Here is a 6,684-nt window from a genome sequence, read left to right on the forward strand (position 1 = left end):
CACAACATTTTCTTGTGTATGCATATATTGTGATTTTGTCCTTGCTACATGTGCCCGCTACACTTCCCTTCTACATGTCATCTTAGTGTAAACTACACAAGGTTAGTGTCACTCAACATAGTAGTAAATGAGGAATGACTCGTGCTCCTTTTTTGCGCAAAGGAATTTGAGGAGCGTTGCTAAGGACGCGTTCAAATGGAGGCTTCTGATTGGTTGGTAGTACATTGGTAGGTTATTAGGATTTTGGAAAGCTCTAATACTTTGAATAATTATGCAGCTTGCTCCTTGTCGGTCGAGAGGAGATTTAATTGACAGACGGTGACAATTTTGGAAGAGGGGCATGGTCTGTTCTCATTCTCATCGTTATCGTTCAGAGCGGGGAAACCCGTTTTAGGCGTTTAGAACTTATCTTTAGGAGTTCCAACGTGTTTAAGGCGGTTGTAGGAAATTTTAGGCCTTTAGAGCGTTTGTTTAGGCGTTCGAAAGCGTTTAAGGCGTTTTTAGGCGTTTCGAAGCGTTTCTTTATACGTTCGAACAAATTTAAGGCGTTTTATACGGGGAACCCGTTTTAGGTCCTTAGAACGTTTCTTTAGGCGTCCGAAAGCGTTTAAAGCGTTTTAAATGTTTCTCAGGCGTTTAGAGCGTTTGTTTAGGCGTTCGCACGTGTTTCAGGCGTTTCTGTGCGTTTCTTAGGGTAACCTGTTTTAGGCCCTTAGAGCGTTTCTTTACGCGTTCGAAGGCGTTTCTAGGCATTTTCTAAGGGGAACCCGTTTTAGTCCTTTAGAGCGTTTCTTTAGGCGTTGGAAACGTTTAGGGCGTTTTTAGTCGTTTGAAGCCCCAGACCCCTCTTCGCCCCAAAAAACCAGAAAAGAGCCTGGAATTGAAACAGTTTAATATTCTATGTACAAAAAGCTATTTATGGTTCCCGCCCGCGCACCCCGCAACTTTTAATCCTCGTCCAGATTGCTCAGTTCCGTCAGAAAATCCGACGTTGTGTCCGCGAAAAACTCTGCCGCCTTATCGCAAGATTCCACCAGATCTTCACGTTGGTATTGACTGGCCGCACGAGCTAACGCCACTTCCGAACAGGAACGTTCTAGGACCTCGTTTAAAATGTTTTGGATCCTAGCTTCCCAGTCCTCTTCCAGACAGGTTACGGTCCAAGCCCGATTTGTCCGTGTCCGTCGTAAGACGCTCGCCGCTGAATCGGCGACCGTCTTATCCACCGGAAGTGTCCGTCGTGGCGCCAAGCGTCCGGAGCGTCGGACGGGTTCAGGAGGTGGCGGGACCACGTCGGAAGCGAGACACAACGACGGGGTCGGAGAGGCACAAAGCAAGAGATCGTCCAAATGAGGGGCGGTCTCATGATCAGACAGGTCTGAGCACGACCACAGGGAGGCGGGAGGAACGAATCGGTTCCAACAAGACAAACCTTCTCTCAAATACGGAGGTGTGGGAGGTCGGAGCCCATACTTAAGAACGAGCCATCCACTAGTGGTATTAGCTTACGCAACAGGACAGCAGAATGACGAAAAAATGTCGCGCGAGACTGTTTTATTCCCAATCTTACGCGACATTTTGCCGTCCTGAGTTTTCCAGTCGTCCTGTTGCGTGAGCTCCCTAATGTCGATGACGCGGGACGGACGGGCCTCGGTCGCCATTCCTTGATTGAGACAAAATGGGGTCCTGACTTTGGCGAAGAGCGTGATGAATGACCACTGCGTAGCCGCGTAGCCAGTTCTTTCCTTACTAACATATTCTAAGGGGGAGGGGTGGTAAATGACCACTGCGTAGCCGCGTAGCAACTTCTTTCCTGACCAAAATATTCTAGGGGGAGGGATGGTAATGACTACTGCGTAGCCGCGTAGCCAGTTCTTTCCTTACTAACATATTCTAAGGGGGAGGGGTGGTAAATGACCACTGCGTAGCCGCGTAGCAACTTCTTTCCTGACCAAAATATTCTAGGGGGAGGGATGGTAATGACTACTGCGTAGCCGCGTAGCCATCACTTTTCAAGATCCGTTTCGGAGTGGCGGAGTATTTAGCAGTTACTCCTTCGCTGTTGTTGCAAACTGATAATGAATTTTGTTGAAAAAGTCTACAATGCAATTCTTTAAGTCCAAAAAATTGAACATGAATACCACTGCACAAACTGTAAATCACTGGATTTTGAATTTCCCGCACTCTGTCATTTTTATTTTTAAATTTCATATGGTTAACGTTGCTCATATTTATTCACTTCCGTTTGCAATGCAACACTTTGGAAAGCTAACAGACCTTAATATTCAAATACAAATTGAAAAAAACTTGCTCTTTTCTTGATAACACGCCATACCAGAGTTCAGTCAAACTACTGATGGTTGTCTTTGGAAACGGATGTAAAAGTATTACAACGTGAGTGTATCTTACATCTGATGTTTCTGTTGTTCTAATCTTGCCATAAAAATCATTCAGAAATTTAAATGGTTTGCACTCTGAGAAAATTTACTCGAATGTCCTTCTCTTGGTTGTCGAGGAGCAATGAATAACAGCATTTACACCTTTTGCTCTTCATTTAGAGAAAATATGCAATCATTTCCACTAAAAGTCAGACTAATGCGAAAATACGTTCATTTGCGCCAGTCGGCATTCAATCGCGCGAAATGCACCCTCCACAAGGATATCTGCATTGTAAACATTCAATTAAGTTTCAAGACTTTCATTAACGTCTTGCGAAATTCACATTCGTCAAAACAACTTTTATTTGTGCGCATTGTACATCTAATAACATCAAAAGAATATTCTTTTGCGTGATTGGGCATTCTTTTTAGTAAACAATATATTCAATAAAATTTTCAAACCATGGCTAAACAGTCAATAGAATCAATGAACAACCAATAAAATTTGGCGCGCTTATGCAAACAATAGAGTGTTCATTGCATTCTTTTCGTCGATTTCAGTTTACAGTGTCTCCATTTAGTGCTCACGCGATAGAAAGACTAGACGTTTGAATAACGTTACTTTTTCTGGTGGTTCCTCATTTTTCGTCTTTCAGGTGAATGTTTTCCGCCCGGGACCGAGAGGGCGGGGCTGGTGTGGTTACCATTTTTTTGATTTTGGGTGCTCTATTGGCTAACGCATGACATTGTAGTGTATCATTAATGAAGCAAAAGTAACCCCCAATATGGTTATTTCTCGTTCCTACCTTTTTAGCTATGCGGACTATTTTCATATTTTCTCCTTGAAACGCGAGCTTGCGTCACGCCTGAACTCTTGGTCTCATGGGCCTTATTCGCGTGGCGGCCATATTGGCCATAGACAATAGATTTCGTATCCAGAGCCTCGAGTTGAAATGTTTCGGGTCGGGTTTCTCTGAGCAAAAACAAAAGTTTTCAATCCCTCGGGACTCAAAATGGCCGACGTATGATTAAGGCCTAAGGGGAAACTTCACTTGGTGTTACTGTTCATGACCCGTGCCTTCATTGCGCCTCGAGATGATGCCTTTTGTTTAGGACTGAATTTTAATATATCCAAAGTGGGCTATTTGGATTGGTTCATAACCTTGTTTCCACTTGCTGTTGTTGGTCGAAGAAATTACTTTAGTATTTGTTTTACGCTACTCAATTGAAAACCGCTCCACAGGGAAATCCTTTTTTTTTCTCATTAGCATAGACCCGTCGTTTTCTAATCTTCTGTCACCCCAAAAAACAGTACTGACTATTTAAAGTGTATTGCATAGTGTGCTATCTCTGAAAGTTAATTTGAGTGCAATTTACCAGACAATCTATGTGTAATGACGCTTTGAAAAGAATGTATGGGCGCTCGTTATCAAAGCTAAAAGGCTTAAAATTAGTGATTTAACTAACTTTAACAAGTTCAATTTGTAAATAACATTTGTTTTCTTTTAGCAAACTGGTATGTTAATGAGACAAAGTGTAAAAAGTGATGTCAACAAGTATTCGTCGAAACGGGTGCAAATGGTTTACTAATCATTTCTTATGAGTCCTACGACCAAAAACTCATTTATAACATAAAAGACTTTGTTTTATTGGCATTTAAACTTCGTTTCTCTTTTTATACACGAATGTGGAAATATTAACAATTAGTTCAACTGTAACTGGAAAGAAAACAATTTTTGGACGATCGGGAAAAGGAAATATGTTAAGAAAATACAAAGATGTGCAAAAAGAACGATCATAGGATATTACAATCTGGATCCTTTACTTTTAAAAAAGCAGCCTTGAAAGACGTTTCCTCGAAGTTCACATCAGAAATCTGTAAGTAAGAGAATAGTACATGAGAATAAGACATTTTCCTGTACAAATTGAGTTAGCTGTTGTTTATACCAATTATATTTACAATAACCATTCGCCTTTTTCTCAGCAGCCTATTCGCCCTTGTAACACGGCGGCCATATTGTCCCGTGGAACCAAAAGAGCTTTGTTTTACCACGCCAAGCCTCGCAGTGGAAACCATGTGGGTGAGTCTTAGCGTGGTAAAACAAAGCTTTTTTGGTCTCCCGGGACAATATAGCCGCCGTGTGACAAGGGCGAATAATACATTTGCAACTATTGGGGTTCAAGGTGCAATGAACCCGTGGGAAGAATGGGAAACGAGTTGCTTGGCGACGGGCGAACCGACAACTGAAAAACCAAAGGCCTGGGAAGGAGTCGAACCTAGGACTTCCGTAACATTGGTCGGATGCTCTCATACCCATTGACCTAATAGAACTCGTGGGAAGCTAGGTCAGAGAGCTGATAGTAAATCAGCCAGTTCGGGAATAAGTTTAGAGAGCACATAGCGTTCGCAGAGCTTACTGACGATGGAGAGAAGTGAGATCTGCCTGTAGTTGGTGACGTCGGTTCTTGGCCCGTTCTTGTGCAGCGGGCATATATTAGCACACTTCCATTCACGCGATAATCATCGGCGCCGGAGTGACTGGTTAAACAAATTGCAGAGCGATGGCGCAAGCTCTGGAGCACACTCTCAGAATTTTTGGATGTAAATTGTCCGGTCCAGGGGTCTTTGTGGGGTTAAGGAGGTTTAGAGCTGACAAAACATCCACCTCTGATAGCTCAACCAGCTTCAATAGTTTGTCGGTAAATGGCGCCTACGGCAGAGAGTTGAGAAGCCAGAGATCATCATTAAAAACTGACCCGAAGTAGTTGTTGAAGAGCGTCGCTTTATCGTCAGCGTCAGAAAATGCAGATCCGTCCAGCGCGACTGTATCCGGAACACAGGAGCGCTTAGATAAACGGTTCAAATGACTCCAAAAGCGATTCGGCTGGGAGAAGCACCAGTCTGAGATCTCCTTCAGATACGACGAGCGCTTGAATCTTACTAGATATTTAAGTTCTTTGCGAAGGCGTCGGAACTTCTCCCAAAAAGCTGAACTGTCTTTCCGGAGCGCTTTCTTTCTTGCAGCTTTTTTCTTGTGGACTGCAAGAAGCACTTCGCCGTCAAACCAAGGAGGCATGTCAAATTTCCTAGGTCGGCGCTTAGGAACAAATAGTTCGACTTGAGCGAGAAATGTCGATTTCCATGACGACCAGTTCTCTTCAATCGAGTCATCTAACGAAATTTGGGTTTGACAAAGGATTACTGGCCAGGGAAGCGCGAAAGCCTTCGAAGTCAGCTTTTTGAAGGTTGAAAGAGTCTTGTCCAGTATGTTTATTTTGGGATCGGAACGAGATATGCAAATCAAATGTTATAGCTTTGTGATCGGATTTCAAAGCTACGCCCTCGCAGCCAATCACATTGATGTTAGACACGCCTTCAACACTGCTCATAATCAGCAGGTCTAGGATTTTGTTTTTGCGTGTTGGAGAATCAATCATTTGGAACATGTTCTTGGATACCACCTCGTTACGGAACGTAAACAGAGTCGACTTATCAAAATCGCAAAAGCCAGTTCCTTCAATCCATGTCACCTCGGGAAGGTTGAAGTCCCAAAGAAAGATCATCCTGTCATAAGTAGAGTTGTTCAAAAGTGCAATAAAAGTTTGAAGCCATGAAATTGCAGAGCTGGGAGGTCTGTAGAAAACAGCAAGTAGAACCTTCCCGCAGTTATTGATCTTTATTTCGATTACGGTATGTTCAATTACTGAGAAATCGCAGAGCAGAACTTGCTTGCATCGAAGCGATTAAAGGCCGGTTTACACGCTACGATTTGTCGCCCCGATCCGTCGGCCCGACAGTGTCGGGACGCGAATCTTACGTGTATTTTGACACCCGATCTTAAGGCCCGACGTCAGTCCCGACGTGAAAAATGTCTAGTAGCCCTCGTTCTTTTTTAAGCGGTGTTTTACTCCGCATGCGTAGTGAATGCTACGGCGAAAACAAAATGGCTGACGAGCACAACGGTTTTTGGTCGCTTCATTCATCAACAGCAGCAGCAACAATGTCATTGCTGTTACTTGCTGCAGCATTATTAAGAATCAAAAGGAGAGGAAGAAGGAAAACACGATGTACTTGGGTGAAAAATTGGCATCGGACCGAAGCCGGGGCTTTTCACCAACTTATGTCATATCCAAGTTCTACGTTCAGTGATTTGGCTACATGCGTTCTCACAATCTCTCTTTGGTTCTTGCCATGATACTCTTTAACCCCCTTGTCATATAGACACGGATATTTAATCCATTCCGCTATCAGCAGGGAGATTTCTTTCTCTTGGAAACTGCGCGACTTTGGCCTCTTCAGAGTCTT

This window comes from Montipora capricornis, chromosome 7 (genome assembly GCF_036669925.1).
Source record: "Montipora capricornis isolate CH-2021 chromosome 7, ASM3666992v2, whole genome shotgun sequence".
NCBI lineage: Eukaryota > Metazoa > Cnidaria > Anthozoa > Scleractinia > Acroporidae > Montipora > Montipora capricornis.